We start from the raw sequence: 16,318 nt of genomic DNA, 5'->3' as shown, positions 1-16,318 counted from the left end.
GTACTGGGCTGAGCATACCCCATGGCACAGCCAGGCGTATGGGCTGAGATATGTTTGTGGGGCGCGGGGAGACTTAATCGGGTTGTGAGCTGCAAGCCGGGAGCAGATTAATGCGGATTTGAGCTCCCTGCAGAGGGAATTGGAGGGGATGTGTTGAGCGTTTGCAATGTGTTTGTATTTGGTGTAAGCTTTCCTCCCCCGCATATGCACGTTGGATTTAATAGCACAAATGAAGACCTTTGCCTTTTCCTTTTTAGAGGAACTTCTCATCACTACCGAGGTGTCATCACTGATGCAGCTCCATGCAATCACAAGACCCAGAGCAATACAGACACAACATAAACTGCATTTATATGCACATCTGAATGACAGTGATAATGCAGGCAGACACAGGCAAAGCCAGCTGAGATTGTGCCTTCTGAATATGCTGTGCTTTTCAGCTCCATTGTTTCTGGGGTCTTCTTGGGTCAGCCCTATTGTGCCATTTTCCTGTAGCTCTTCAGATGCCCTCTCCTACTCAATATGCCCTGTGCTTGGCACACTGTATACACGTAGTTAAATTTCCATAATGTAAGCAGAAACAAACCTTATAAACTTTGTCAGAGGCAGAAGAAAGACACACTGGTGTTAGATGGCAGGGTTTAAAATGTAAAGCCTAAATCAGCAGAAGAACTTGCAAGGCTTTTCTCCTACAGGTTGAATGACCAAAAAGTCAAGGACTCGTGGTTCTGAAACTTTTGCTTAAGGTCCAGCAGGGCCAGGCTTCCAGATCTGGTATGGCATATTCTCTGCTGTGTATCAGTGAGTAAATGAGACACCTCTCACACATATTTAAGTCCTTTTATCTGAAGAAAGAAAAGGGAATAAAGATGAACACCCAAACAATGGAGGAATTAGTTCTATTAGATAAGTAATATTTTCTCTAACTTTGGGAATAATTCTGAGTCAATATCCCTTTGCCACAATATAGTTTGATTTAAAATCTATCTGAGCTGAAGAGTGGCCCTAGTAAAGCTTTAAGAAGTGCTTCTCTACAGTTGCTCCCTGGAAGATTACAGAAGTTTTCTTCACAGGGCCTCTGTGCAGCTACAGGAGGAACATTCCAACCTGCTTCCATTTGCCAGGTCTCTCAGCATGGGCAGGAAGAAAACCAGAGAGAGCTAGGCTGCACCTGGTGCTGGCCAAGCCACTATTTTTTGCTGTCAGCAGAGGTAAACATTAACATTGCCATAGAACTTGAGTTGGAGCTTTTTTTCTAGAACCGTTGATTTAATGACAATTATTTAGCATGATTCCTTGTATGACTTTTTACCCTGTACAATGTCTTCCCTACCTCCCTTAAATCTGTGATTTTGGGCCTCAGTGAGTTTATTATTACTGTTTCTCCTTTCTTTGTTTATTAAAATAGAAAGTATGCTGTTATGTTTGGATTATCTGATCTGATCTGCTTTGTACACCAGTAGTTTTTGAAAGTGCACCCAAGATAATTAATACTTGCTGAAGTCAAGGTGAAGTCTGTGAGTGACTGAATGTGAACACATACATGTTTGTATTGACAGAGGTCATCTGATGCATTATTTTATCTGTGTCGCTTACTTTCCAGGTTATATAGGAGTCCTAGAAAATGGAGCTGCTGTAAGTGTGACTAGGTATGTCTACATTCTTTGCACTGTTATTGCATTTTATGGAGAAAATACTTTCTTTTGTATCTGCATATTGTTGTTTCACATATATCTGCATATTCTTGCATATTGAGTTTTTATTCTGCTAGCATCAATTTGTGTTGAATTCTCTTATGGATTTTTTGTAATAAAATTAGCTTTATGTTCCAAGGCACTGATGTTTCCTTGAATTTTCACTAAACTTTTATGCTCAAGTATTGATATTTATTTCCTTGTAAGCTTAAAACTGCAAGAAAACAAAAGATATTAAATAAACAGAGGAAAAGCAGCCAGCAAGAGAATACAACAGGACATAGTGAAATAATTAACCCTAAGTTCATGAAACTGAGGTTCAACAAAGGCTTGCAGGCAGTTTGCCTAATAGCAGTTATATAATAGCAATAATTTGTTACCTTTCTGCAGAGCCTTTCTTACCCTCATTCTCCCCCCTGATAAAATGTTTAGCACACCTTGTACTGTGCTGCAGGGGCTTGAGCACATGAGCTTATTGTTTTGCTGTTTATACCTCCCTTTCCCAAATGCCTGGAATTTCTGGTTCCCCAGCAACCCCAGGGGCACCCAAATCCTGCACTTAGCACTGTGCAATAACGTCTATATGGTCTGGAGTGGGTTTAGGGCTGAAAAGTCACTTTAATCTAAAAAAAAAAAACACACACACACACACACACACAAAAAAACCCCCAAAAAAAAAAAACAAAAAAAAAAAAAAACAAAAAAACAAAAAAAAAAAAAAAAAAAAAAAAACAAAAAAAACACCCAAGGAGTGAAACCTGCAGACTGTAGTACCTGAATTTCATAAGAGTGGGTCACAGGGAGCATTTCAGCCATGGTGATTTATGAATTTGGAACCAGTTATCAACTCTATCTTCCTTCTCTTTATCCTGTCTTCTCAGACATTATCCGCACAACACAAGACTGTGATCCTTGATAACTGTAGGAATGAAAACTGATGTATTAAACAGACTTACCATGGTCTGGGTTTTCTGCATCCACTGTCTCTCACCAGTTTTAGAAAATGATTGCGTTCACCTACACAGGGCCTATTCATGTAAAATTGCAACATTGGTATTATAATGCAAGAAGGGCTTGACAGCTGAATTTTTTTTCCCTTTCTGGTAGGAAAGTATGTAGATTAGGGTGGCGTCAGTCAGGTTAGGAAAGGAAAAGCAGCATGGGAAGGTACTTAGCTGTCTTTTCTTCACAGTTAAACAGTGTTCCATTTGGCAAGCAGTAGCCTTCAGGACAATAGCCATTAACTATGCTGTCGTCTCTTTGGCATCAAAACTTTCTGTACAGAAATATAGACACATTTTATGAAAGAAGGGAAGTTGACTCTATTAATACTACACCTTAGGGAGCTTTCACAGTCTTGCAGTTCTTCCTCTCCCAGATCATGTCAAATTTAAGTCCTGCCCTCAAAAAATTGTAAGATGTCTGTATTGAGCATAATTTTGGAGAAAACTTTTTAAGTATATTGTTCCTGGTTGGATGTATACTGATCTGACATGATTGGATGCTGCTGTTCAGAAACATCCACTTCTTGAAATCAGATTTTTCCAGAGACTGATTATGAGGGAGTTGAAGGCTCCATGCTTTGGGTAGGGCTTTCCCAAAAAGCTGTCAAAGGGGTTCATGACGTGTGTAAGAGTGACATCCTTAGCTTCACCTGCAGGAGGTTGAACTGCTAAGGTCATTGATAGAGCAACCTGTAGATACCCAGCTGCACCTGATGTTGCAAGACATGACACAATGATGCCTGGAATTTCTGCTAATGTCACCCTTCCATGAGAAATCTAGTATGCTTCCACCATCAAGAGTTTCAGGGACTGTTCCTTGATTTGAGAGGACAAGAATTAATACTAATGATGAAAGTCTTTTGAGAAAAAAAATGAAGATTACCCAGAAGTGTCATATGTCTATACAGTTTTGAGAAAACAGGAGTGTTGGGGGAAATTAATGTGTGCTTTGTAGAAGCACTGGAAGACACAGAAATGTAAATAGTCTGCCTGGTCCTGGCTACTTCTCTCTTTACTACACTTTACCTGAGAAATTATACTGGAAAAAGATGGTAAGCTTTAGTTTTCTAACTCAGTTATATTCTCATAAGATTAATTTGCTAATTCAAATCTTACTATCCCATAAGGTGAATCTGCTAACTCAGGCTGTGATCATTGCAGACATATAAAGGCATTGAAATCTTAGTTGTGGGGTTGTAGTATAGATGTCATTAATAATAAAAGGGCTTGTGATGTAGGCAAGTCTTTATTGGAAGAGTTTAGATGTCCTCCAGAAGAGTCAAATACTGCATGTACACTATGGAAGATGTAAGGGACAAAAGATGTAGAAATGGTGCATTTAGTTTGAACAGAGCTCTTCAGGAAGCAGGAAGATCAAAAGACAAGCTGAGATGCTTGAAAAATAAGACATGAACTGATATTGTCAGAAATCCATCAAGTCACCATGAAAAACAGATCAAGATGAAATGCTGAATATTTGCAGATAAAGAGAGAGAAAAGGCCTGGATAATTTCCATTAATTAGCCACAGAAATAGACTCAAAGTGAGAAAGGCAAGAGAGGCATTCTTAAAGGACAGAGGTAACATTATAGTGGAGAGTTTGGAGAAAAGAAAATGTCAGCTCCATAACTGGCCCTTCTAGATAGTGGAATTAGGATAAGGCGTATCAGAAAGATTGACTCAAGAGTGGACCAAGAAAGAGACAGAGATGCTTCAAAAGAAATGTGGATATATTGGGCAGAAAATAATGTTTACTGAAATAACCATAATTTAAAAAGAGAAGAAACTTGGATTAAAGAATAATACTCATTAAAAAAAAATGCATACTAATTATACCAGCATTTAGTTCATGAATCCTGGAAACTAAAGTAGGAGCCAGTTAGGAGAAAAGGTAAATAATGTTACACTGTGTGTCTATACTATTACCTTAATCAGCCTGACTTTTATGTTAAGAACACTTAAGCTAGAAAAACCTGTTCATCTCCTGTACAAATATTAGCATAAAATAAATGTCTCAGATCAATACCACATCCACAAGCCATTAAATACCTTGTAATCAGACAAAATATTTAGTTTGTTTCAAAGCCAACCCCATGCAGTCAAGTTTATTTTGTGTTTTATTAACACTAAAGGATACCCTGTCATCTCTTATCTATCTTCTCAAGGAAAAATAATTAATTTATAATTAGGTCATTGCAGTCATGTGCTGCTGCTATTATACAGACTCTTCCTGGTATATAATGATGGATCAATACAGCATGGCATTTAAGGAGGTTTGATGCTGGCAGGGATATATTAGTATGCAGGCTGTAAAGCAGGTAGAGATGGTATACTTTGATAATACAAATTCCTTTTCTGAGTTCTGTCCCAGTTCTGACCGAACCTAAGGCTGGCAGATAAGTTAGGGTCATTTTTACCAGTACTGCCAAGCTAGAGGACACAGATTTAAATGAAAGGCCTACCCTGAAGTCATTGAATAAAATCTGCTTTTCAAGTCTGTCATCATTCAGTGCTTAGAATTTTAACAAAGATCAAGATATGATTATCCTGTATACATAATTCTGAGCTATCCAGACCTACTACCTTATTTTTTTTTTGTAAGGTAAAGTCAGACAAGAGAAATGGGAGGGATTTAAGAGTGATTTTGGTTGTTGTTCACCTGAAAAGATGACTGATATTTTTCAGAGAAGATTCAGTTTGTTTATCAGTTAAAGGAGTTTATTGGCAAAAACTATACAGCTAATGCATCAAAATGTCATCAAGCAGAAAGTAAAAAAAATCTTGAATTAAGCCTCATTTAAATTTAGGTTTATTTTGATAAAACTGTTTTAAGAGGTATCTTAAAACACCTTGTTTATAAGACTATAAATTTTGAAATGACACTGTACATTTTTGTCCTTAAAGTTTAAGACCAAGTTTTCATTATGTAATAGTCATATTAAAAAATTCATGGATTCTGAACTTGGCTCTGTGGCAATTTTTTGCTAGGAACAATTACAGATTCTTCTAAAAGTAATTATAAAGACAGATGGTTATTTGTATGTGTCTGAGGCTGCCTCTGGAATGTTACTGTGACTGGACAAATTATATAACTGAAAAAATAGTAATTTGCTAGTGAAGTTCCACATAGTTGCTATCCAGAGTGAGTTTCAGTTTATAGTAGCTTCTTGGGTCTGGAATAGTTCTGCTACAGGTGGATCCTGAGTAATCTTTTCCCCAGAACCCTTATTGTGGGGAAATGTCAGCTTGTTGTTGAACATCCCTTGCTGTACATCACCTGTAAAGTCATGAGGCAGAGAGGCTGAGTTAACCAGGTCAGGGAGCGTACAGCTGACTGTGCCTGCCTAAATGCAATAAATGCCCTGTATTGCACAACTTGCAGTGGGTTCAGAGCTTTTCCGTTTGTAGCTGTTGTTTCTGCCAACAGCTGTTATTTCTGATCAATCTTTTGCCTTGTGTGCATTCAGCCCAAAATAAAGCTATTCCTGCCCAGAATCTCAGTCTCCATTATTCCGTGCAGCAAATAATTGATATGAATTGATGTTACCAAACCCAGTCAATTGTCTTTTGGGATAGAGATGGCTGTAGTTTGGCCTGTAAGTTCCCTATAACTTGTCATACATTCAGGCACAGCTCCCACCCTAGAGGAGTGTGCCATTTGACTGAGAGGGAGTCTGTGCTAGTGTAGGATCGCATGAGTAGCCTCTAGCTGTGGGAAAAAGCGAGCTGGTACAAGCTGATGAATCCAGCTAGTGACACCAGCACTTGGTACACATGCAGCAAGCACAGCCCGGCTCTGCTCACAGTGAGAAGCTGCTGTCATTTGTGAACTACCCCCAGATTTCTTCCTTCTCTCAGCTTCTCAATGGATCTGGTACATGCCTCATTACCAGTCAAATGGAACTTAGTGTTCTGGTTCACCAGTTCCTGGCTCTCGCTCTTATCATCTACAGGTCTTCTTTTCATGTTCTTTCTTTCCCTATCAAGAGCTGCTTAGTCCTTCACACCTCAAACTGTGTTGTGAGTTTTGCCCATCATGGTGGAACTATTAGCAATAACAACTTGATGGTAATGCAGTCAATGTAAGGCACTGCAAGGCTTCATCACTGATCAGCTTTTTATATCACCTTATAAGTTAGCCCATGTTGGTTGTGAGAAGTCATATTCTGTTAAATAGACAGGTTTTGTACTTGTCTGGCAGAGAGGTAGGTACAAGAGCTTGGTACAGCTTTATTCTAACAGAGAGCTTGATTCTGTGTTGACCATATAGTCACTGTGAAAATTCATCAGAAATTATGGTTCTTTCCCTTTTTAGGAGATCATTTCTGTCTCTCCAATGACAAGGTGCTTCTAAATTAAGCAAACTCATTAATGACTTAAAACTTGGTTCTATTGACAGATACAAAATGGAAGTTACACTTTTTTCCAGAGCTTTCTGATAAACAGTCTTAGCAATTTGTTCAGAGATGTTCAGTAAGTAAATCATTAGCATGAACAGATCCTATTAATCTCTCTGCAAAAGTGTATGAAAAACTACTACTTTTGCAGTCTAAATTGAGTCTGAGGACTGTTTCTGAGGAGGTTTTTGGAGATCATCGTGCCTCATGGCCTAAGCAAGACAAGCAGGATGTGCTTCAAGATGCATCCTGTTTTAAAGTTCCTTATAACAACAAAGTGCTTGAAAAGGCTTGACTGACCTCTACTCTACCTTGCATCTCATCATGGAGATACTTCAAAATTAAGAACTCCTCTAGGACAGGAGAGACTCTCCAGGAATCTGATTCAAAGTCTGGGTTTCTGATTGCATCAGAGCTTTTAATAAACTCATTGAAGCAATGTACATGTCTTAAGTTTTACTTCTTCCTTTTCCTGTCTTTCTATGGTGATAAATGCTATTACAAAAAATCTATTGTTTGCCTGAAAAGTGCTTTTTGATTTCTTAAAATAAGAATTGGCAGTGTATGAATACTGTTAACACTGATGCTCTACCGCAGAAGCCTTTCAGGTCATACAACTTGATCTGGATTCAGTGACAAGCAACCTTTAATCCAGTTTGTCAGCAGGTGTGGCTGACCAAGATAACGAGTCTGAGAAGTGCTTGTTAGCTTTTTAAACAGAAAAAGGTTGACTGGCCTTACTACTGCAGGCAAATCAGTTTGCATGCTTCCACTTCATACTATCGAACCATCCCTGTGTCAAATGACAAGCCTCATCTGAGCTATTTCTTCAAATAAAGCACAGTTTCTATGGCTTTGCACAGTCAACCTCACTAGCTATTTTTATTCAGCACAGCAGCTATGCCAGTTGCCCTTCAGTGTTACTTTGCATTCTGGAAGGAAGTTTCATAATTTTTTCCTCTGTGAATAGAAATTTCAGATGGTAGCTGTAACTGACTGCAGTAATGCTTGGTTTTGACCACAGCAAAAGAGAAAAGTATTCAGCAGCCACAGCATATGATGTCTTTCAGGAAAATGTGCAATTTTAGAAGTTAACCTCGTAGTCTCAATTCCCAATTGCAAGTTATCTGTACAAGCACAGAAGAGCGCTGTTGCCTTTTCATTAATTTTTTTTTTACAGCACCCTGTTTTCTAGGCTGGCTGTATTCAGCTTTATCCTCACATTACCACCCTTCTGCCTGCATCCTTTTCTAAAGGATTTGTCCCCAGCACTAGCAACTGCAACACATCACTGACACTGAAAGAGCTGTAGCAGCTTATACAGCACCATCATGGATCTTTTTCTGGGTCAATACATCGCTGTGCTAAGTGTCTCCACTTCTGTGAACTTATTATTTAGGGGTTTTCATGGTTTTTGTAACCACAATTTGCATGTTAAAATTAAACTTATTCAAAAAATGTCAGCTGTGCATTCTGACAGAGCCACATACATAGCTTATCTGGTTAGACAAGCCCGTTTCCCAGGGAATTGCTGACAGACAAAATCATGACTACCAAAATCGTGTTCTTGGTAAAATCAGATTTTGTAAGCAATTCTTGCTCCTCTAAACTCTGGCAATGAGATGTAATTAATTTCTGATTCTAAATTCAGTTTGAGTTCCATTCTTTGAACAATATTCAGCACAAAACAAGTGGTGGGAGAGAGATTATATCCTGCTGCCAGTCCAATATAGAAAGTCATTTAGAATTTAAAGGCAAACCTAGTTTCTGTAATGCTTTGATGTAAAAGAGGTGGTAGCTGCTCACCATTATTTGCAGTTGTTACCTGTAATAGCAGACAATTTGGGACACAATGTACAGTTGTACATTTTGAAGGGCTTTTTACAATGAGCTGCATAATCAAACCAGTTTTGTGTAGTATCTCAGTCCTGGGAAAATACTAATCCGATCAGAATCCTTAAGAAGGCTGACTAATGCTAATGCTTACTGAACAGGAGTCTTCAGAGTTGCATGTGAGAAATACCACGAAAAATGAAGAAATACGAAAATAGTAGTTACACTGCTGAACTGCTTTCTGAGTTGAAAAGTTGATTTTGTGAGCTATGCAATAAATCAGAATGTGATAAATTTGAAATATTCCATTAACTTTGTAATTTTCAATTGTGATTAGTTTAGAGCAATCCAAATTTAAAGCATCTACTTTCTATTAATTCTTGTTGAAGATCAAGTCCTGCATTCCACGTGCAACTAGGGTCTTCCTCTAGCTGTAAAGCAGAGATGAATCTGGATTTTTAATTTTTCCTCCACTTTCTACTTCTTCTGAAAAGTAAAAACATACAGCTTGGATGGATATGAAAAACAAAAGGAACTTTGTGGAAGCATTTTACAATCCATGACTTTGTAAAGTGTCCAAAACTCTGATAAGCTTCTAACAAAAATCTTAGTTTTTAATGGGTGCTAACTCACATGCCCAAAAGCAAGCATCTTAAAATGCTAAAAACAGAAAAAGTAAGGAACTGGGGTTTTTTTCTGCATTTTCCTATGCTTTTTGAAAATACTGTCACCCCACTGCTTGTTTCTGAAGATAATTACCATTTGCCTCTGATAGCAGCAGGTAGTCAATTTCACTTTACCTAAAACCATCTTTTCCAAAGAAAATCTATGGCAAAGTTAACTTCTGTCATTGATGTGTTTTAATAATTTGTGGGGAGTGTTGCAGGGTGACACTAATATTTTCAGTTAGCCTGATTGTTTGCAAGGTGCCTGCATCCTAAGCAAGTCGAAGAGATATTCCATGAAATCCACTCTAGGACAGAAAAGCATGTAGAAGATTTTCACAGAAAGGAATAGAGTGAAGAACAGATAATATCCATTCCAACACAAAGCTTTAAACGTGGCTGGGATAACCAGTGATGTTGTCCGCTGACAGGGGCTGAATTTTTCAATGACTTTCTGACTAAAAACTGGTTCAGCCAGCTCTGTACTGCTTTTCCTTTTCACACCACCCCAGGCCTTAATCTGCAGAGGACATTCTGGGGTCAGTCTCTGACATGAGTAGAAGATGAAGCATTATCCCCAGTTTAAACTGTTTGCAAGATAACATATCTGAAATAGTTTCCCTGGTACCTTGTGTCAAGGAGTGAGGAAGCTCTCAGCAACTCCACGGGTCAACATTCAGAAAACTGCTGTGAAAGAACCTTTTCTTTATTTTTTCAGTCTGTGCTGAAAACAGTTCAGCTAGTCCTACAAGGCTGGCTTTACAGTTTGCTTTGATTGCATATGCCAGTGAAAAGGTTGAACTGATTTGAACTTTGTGAGATGGATAGCAGCTGTTGTACTAAGCTGTTTAAACCCCCCAATTTGGGCTTAAACCTTGGCTGAGTAAATACAAAGCCTTAACCATACATAGTACCCGTAATGAGCTTTCCTCTTTCAGTTTCTGTGACCAGAATTTATTTTTAAATCAACAATATTTTACTGCCAGATTTTCCAATACCAAATTTTCTATTGCCAGATACTGAAGTATCTTAAAAAAAAACCAAACAAACCAACAAAACAAAACAAAACAACAACAACAACAAAAAAACACCTAAAAATAAAGCAGGTGAGTTTATTTGTTTATTTTCATTTTTCATGAGTGAAGTTACTGTTTATCACTGCTGAATACAGTTCAGCTCTCTCCTCCCTAAAACAAAGTTTAAAAATGTCTTGCACTGGAAGCATGCAAAAATCTGAAAAATTTTATCATTGTACATGTGTGTGCGTGTCTCATAAATCTCTGGAATAGAAGAAAGGAAGATGAAGTGGATGAGCAGAAATGTAAACAAAGCCAGCCTACGATAGTGTGTGTCCTACCTGTTGGGTTCTGTAGCCTTTAAAGTCTAAAAATCAGTATATGCATATAAGAATGGGAAAAGTTCCAAAGCATTCTTTCAGAAGTCACGAGGTGTTTCCTTATCACTGAGTAAGGCATCTAATGCTCAGACAAGTGGGACACTAATGTTAATTTTTTACCCAGGTAGAAAAGAATGAGTGAGCAGTTAATAGAGTAGAGAAAGAAATATTAGTTCTGAGACACAAGCTTGTTACAATTCAGACTTACACTTAACCTCAGAAAATCTTAAGGTCCTTTGCCCAATATCTCAGCCTATCAAAGAATTTCATAGGGAATGCAGACCCTTTCATTTAGTGGCAGCTTGATGTAGAAATATATAATAAAAGAGATTTCTCAATATCTTACTGTAAGTTTTTCCTAGACAGAAACGTAAACAAACCGACAGATATTTTGTCAAAATAAAACTCAACTATTTTCCCAGGAACCAAAAAAGAGCTATGCATTATGTGACTATTTCATAGATTTCTTAAGTATTTGCAAACCTCGGCAGGTTTCATTGCTGCTTTTAAACTACCTCCAATTCAGTGACAGACTCACACAGCTGCTAGGATTGTCCAGTTCAATTTGCAGTATTTAATTAGAACCAGAGGCCTCAGGTGTAGGCTTTGGATCAAAGGTTAGTGTTTGTATCCATCCTTCTTCTTTACACCCATTGATGGCAAAAGACACAGATTTATGTGAAGAGCTTTTGGGCAAAGCTACATGAAGGTCTTTTGTTACTAAGAGGGTATACTCTGCTATCTCCTGCTCGTTTGGATGTGAAACTTTAGCAAGAGAAACAGAAAAAGAAATCAATGTTTATTCTCTTGTGACATGACACTTGGAAGCTTTGCACAGCGCAGTCACTGGTGTTCAGCCACCATCGAACTCCCATCCTGGGGCACCTGAGAGCTCCTGTGAAAGCTGTCCTTGGTCACTGCTCTGCACACAGCTCATAGTCCCTCTGTGTGCTTAGCATTGTTTTTTCCAACCCATGAGCATTTTCATGACACTTTCTGTAGAGTAGAAAGTTCTTTCAGAGGGTAAAAGAGGAGCTTGTCACCTTGTACCCTGAGAAGCACCATTCCTTTGTTCAAAGAGGATCTCATGTAAAGTAGATCTTAGAATGCCCATTAGAGGGGTATCTGCTTGAATACTATTTTCAGTGCCTTCACTTTACACATTCAGCAAAAAAACCCAGAGTATGGCATGGTCTCTAATAACAAAAATAGAATACTTCACAGTGTGCTGCATGTTTTTGTTTATTTTGTTTAATTTGAAAGAAAGAAGTTGTCACAAAAGTTCAAATCTCATTTCTTCCTAAATTTTATATTTTTACCTGCAATGAAGGTGAAAGCAATATGGCTGTTTGATTTGGGTGGGTTTTTTAAGTTCAGAGTATTTAATTACATTTACATTTAGCTGGGCAGATGACATCAACAGACCCATCAGAGAACCTAATAAAATTACTTAGGCACATACAGCTATTTCGGTATATGAACATTTGTATGGTAATAGTTAACTGTCACCAAGGTAAATACTAAATTTTCTCACAAATATGTTTTCTGTTATTTCTCAGCTGTACTTAGAAGTAAGGTTCATTCCTTTTCCCACAGCTATCTCTTAGTATGTATAACTAGGTATTCCTCTCTTTTTTTGTTTCCATTTCTCTCTTCTTTAGTTCAATTTCATAAATTGATTTCCTACCTTTTTTGTTTTTTGGAAAGATACAAAAGTTTACTTTGGAACTTTCTGTTCTGGTTTTTTTTTGAGAATTCCCTTCTCACTCATGCTGCACTCATTGTAGTGTTCCTAAAACTGTAATATTTTGTGAGTCCAAATATGAATATGTGCTACATCAACTATTTGTGACTACAGCAGAGGAAAGCCTTTCATTTTCGTCAGTCATTTTACCTGTACAATAAAAATGTTTCATGTTCTAGCCAAATGTAACTTTTTGGTAACCTAACGTACTGAGGACCTCAGAAGCAAGAACCTTTTGGATGCTTTTTAACCTTTTTAAAAGAGGAATCTATAACTTGCTGACCATGGTGGGCAACTCTAGAAACTCGAGTTAACATTATCTCCTCTATCTTCCAAATAGTGCTGGCACCTCTTGGCAGAGCAGTAGTGAGTGACTTCCCTGTGACCAGCTGGAAGCTGATGGCTTTATTTTATAAACCAGTTTAAAATCCTTTGCATGTGCAGTGTTGTACTGTGTCAGACTGGCAAGCTGCTGCTGCTACTGCCTTGCAATATGCTCATGTGCATCCTGTTAACAGATGAGAGTTCCCACTGGAATAGATCCCACTTCCAGTGGGAGTTGATCTCAAGTGTACCACATGGCACAATGCCAATTGCAGGAGGCAGAGGTTTTCAAAACATTACGGAGTGTATTTGCAGAAAGTTACATAGCGAGAAGTCAGGATGATGACCACGGATACGTTCATGCATGAGGGGGAAGGCACACTATCGCATGAACAAGGAAATAGCACCTGAAACTGTAAAGGCCAGGTTGTGAGACAGTGCAAAACATCATGGCACATAGTGAACCAATACATCAGCCTGGTAAGAGAAGGCACATACAGAGATTTCCCCAAAGATGCAGGACTTAACTAAAATGTCCATATTGACATTAATTTTACACTGCACAGGGCTTTATCATGTGGATGCAGCTTCACTGACTCATGACAAATAGCTTTTGTCTGGAAAGTAAAGTTTTTTCACGTAGTCAAGCATGTTCATTTTTACAGTAGGGATTACTTAAATATGGTCTGTTTCAGAATGTGTATGTATATTTCAAAATGCATTAAAGTGGCTTGTATCAGCAATAGTTAGAACTCAGCAAGAGAGGAAATCAGGGTTTTCCTACTGCACTGACATGTCACAAAGCTTGCCTTGCTAGTACTTGCATTAGTCTCATTAGAAATTAGTAGTAAAATATCTTTTTTTGTAATACAAGAAAGGACTCTAACCTGAGGACCAAGAATTCCTTTTATTCTCATAATTGCATTTAACTTTCACAGAATCACTAGAATGAATCAGAACACTCCAAGGTTGTTCTGCGTTTTGTTTTGCACTGAACAGTAACGACTGTTAATGTTAAAAAAGGACTGCGTATAGATTTTCAGAGTTGAAAATCTACCGTAAAAAATTTTTAGATAGATTTACAACATAATCATCGAATGCACTTCTGTTGAAAATGTCTAGTAGGTTAAAGCCTGTGTAACATGTCATCACTCCTGAAGCCAGAATACTACTAGAAGTTGGTAATTTACTGAGGAAAAAAAAGACTTTTTGATATGGAAGAATCTGTGCCATTTTCCATCTGTACTGACTTTTTCTGTGCTTCACAAGTAGTAATAATCACAATAAATATATATTTCAGGAAATTTCATAAAACATACACAAACAGCATGAGCCCTTCCTGTGCAGAGAGTCAACAACTGTTCTGTGACATGTAAAACTTCAAAACAGAATTCAAGGGGCCTAATTGATGTATAGGCTTTGTACTGTCCTTTGCACACAAATGAGTACCATAAACAGCATGGAGGTGAGAGTGCTTGAATGAGAGAAGAGTTTGCATTTACTGAAGCTATTGACACTGCTTCTATTTGTATTTAATACAATTCAAAAGTATCATCAAATCTAGGAACACCAATTTGTTTACCGCATTCAGATGTGATCTGACTCTAAGAAATTGAGGAGAGATGAAGAATATCATCTGGTTTTATTAGTTTCTAAAAACCTTCACAGTTAGTGGTACTAGTAGTGACAGAAAAGGGAGACAAGATTACACTGGCATCTTTTCTATCCAAAATGTTAATGTCAGTCATGAGTAATCAAATGGCTACAGTAATTATCTAATCTGTTCCCTGTATTTGTATTGCTTGAAATGTATTTATAATGGTTCTCTTGCCACAGGATTTGTGAACATGTGCTTTAGGAAATGCTCCTACACAATCTGTACATGCAAGTAGGCCTGACTGGTGTGCGTCATTCCACAGACTTCATCAAACCGTGGCAGAGAGGAGCAGCCTCATGGAGCATAGTTTGGATTTCTGAGAAGCCTGAACTGCTGCAGGCACTGAGCTGATGTGTATTGTGTCCTCTTGCTGTTGCTAACATGCCTTGCAGCTTCACCCATGTGCAGTGTTATTGATTGTACCATTCCTAGTATCCACCTTCCTCTATGGCTTTGGCTGAGGCACCACATTCTGCCATAAAACCACAGTCACAGATTATAAGTCTGATGCAGGTGGGAGACAGAAAAGAAAGAGGCTAGAATCAACAAGCCCAAGTCAATGCCAGGCTCTCATTAGTCCCTTGGCATGAGCTCAAGCCTGCAAGTACTGCTGAATGATCAAGGAAAATAGGTATTCGATTTTAAGAGCACTGGACTTTCTATTTGTGGATGTATGTCTGTGTGCTTAGCATGCATCACGTATCTACCAATAAGAAAATGAAGATTCAAGTAACTAAAAATCCCAGTTCCTTGGTGATGCTGGTGACTGACTTAATTTCCCCAGTAAGAACCCTAAGATCTTTTAGGAAGCCTACCATGCCAGACATTGTGTTGTGTTTAATCCTGTACTTGTCCTTTATATGGTACTCCTGTTGACGTCAGTGGAAACTTGACTTGTGAGAGTACAGAAGAATCAGGCTGAATGGATATTTTCAACAGTAAAATTGAATGGAAGGAAACCTTCTGAGAGGTACTAAAATCTTATTCCCTCCTACAAGATAAAGAGATGTTTTTTGCTTTGTTCTTCAAAGGTTTTTACCTATATGGATTTGTGTATCTCTGCATTTAGTGTTGATATACTGGATAGCACAAGTGGCAGATTTGAAAGTGACTGATGCAAAGTATCTATAGTGAGCAAACAAGAAATGACTAATAAATGTGTAACATGCATTTCCATTTGTTGTTCTACATCACATGCCAGCCCCATTTCTAAATAACTTCTGTGTATACAGTTTTGCCATCACATTTCCCTTTTATGGTCGCTAAACCATATTGAAGTGTGCAAATATGAGGACACACGCTGTGTTAATTACTAATAAGCTTTAAATATTTTCTGCTTATATTTGAAAGAGTCAGAGAAATACCTGTAATTTTTGTAAGCAATTTCCAGCTGGTTACATTTGCTGTTACCAACAGTACCCATTACACAAATAGACTTTTCTCCCTCCTCTTACAAATACAAACAAAAGGCACAGATTTTACAGTGCTGAATGTAAATGATTAAGTCATTCTGGTGTTATTATTCTAGATTTACAATGACCTCACCGAAAACAGTATCTAGACTCCTGCGGTTAAATCACAACAGAACAATATTAAAACCAGAT

This window comes from Hirundo rustica, chromosome 1 (assembly GCF_015227805.2).
Source record: "Hirundo rustica isolate bHirRus1 chromosome 1, bHirRus1.pri.v3, whole genome shotgun sequence".
NCBI classification, from domain to species: domain Eukaryota; kingdom Metazoa; phylum Chordata; class Aves; order Passeriformes; family Hirundinidae; genus Hirundo; species Hirundo rustica.
This window is presented reverse-complemented; position numbering follows the sequence as displayed.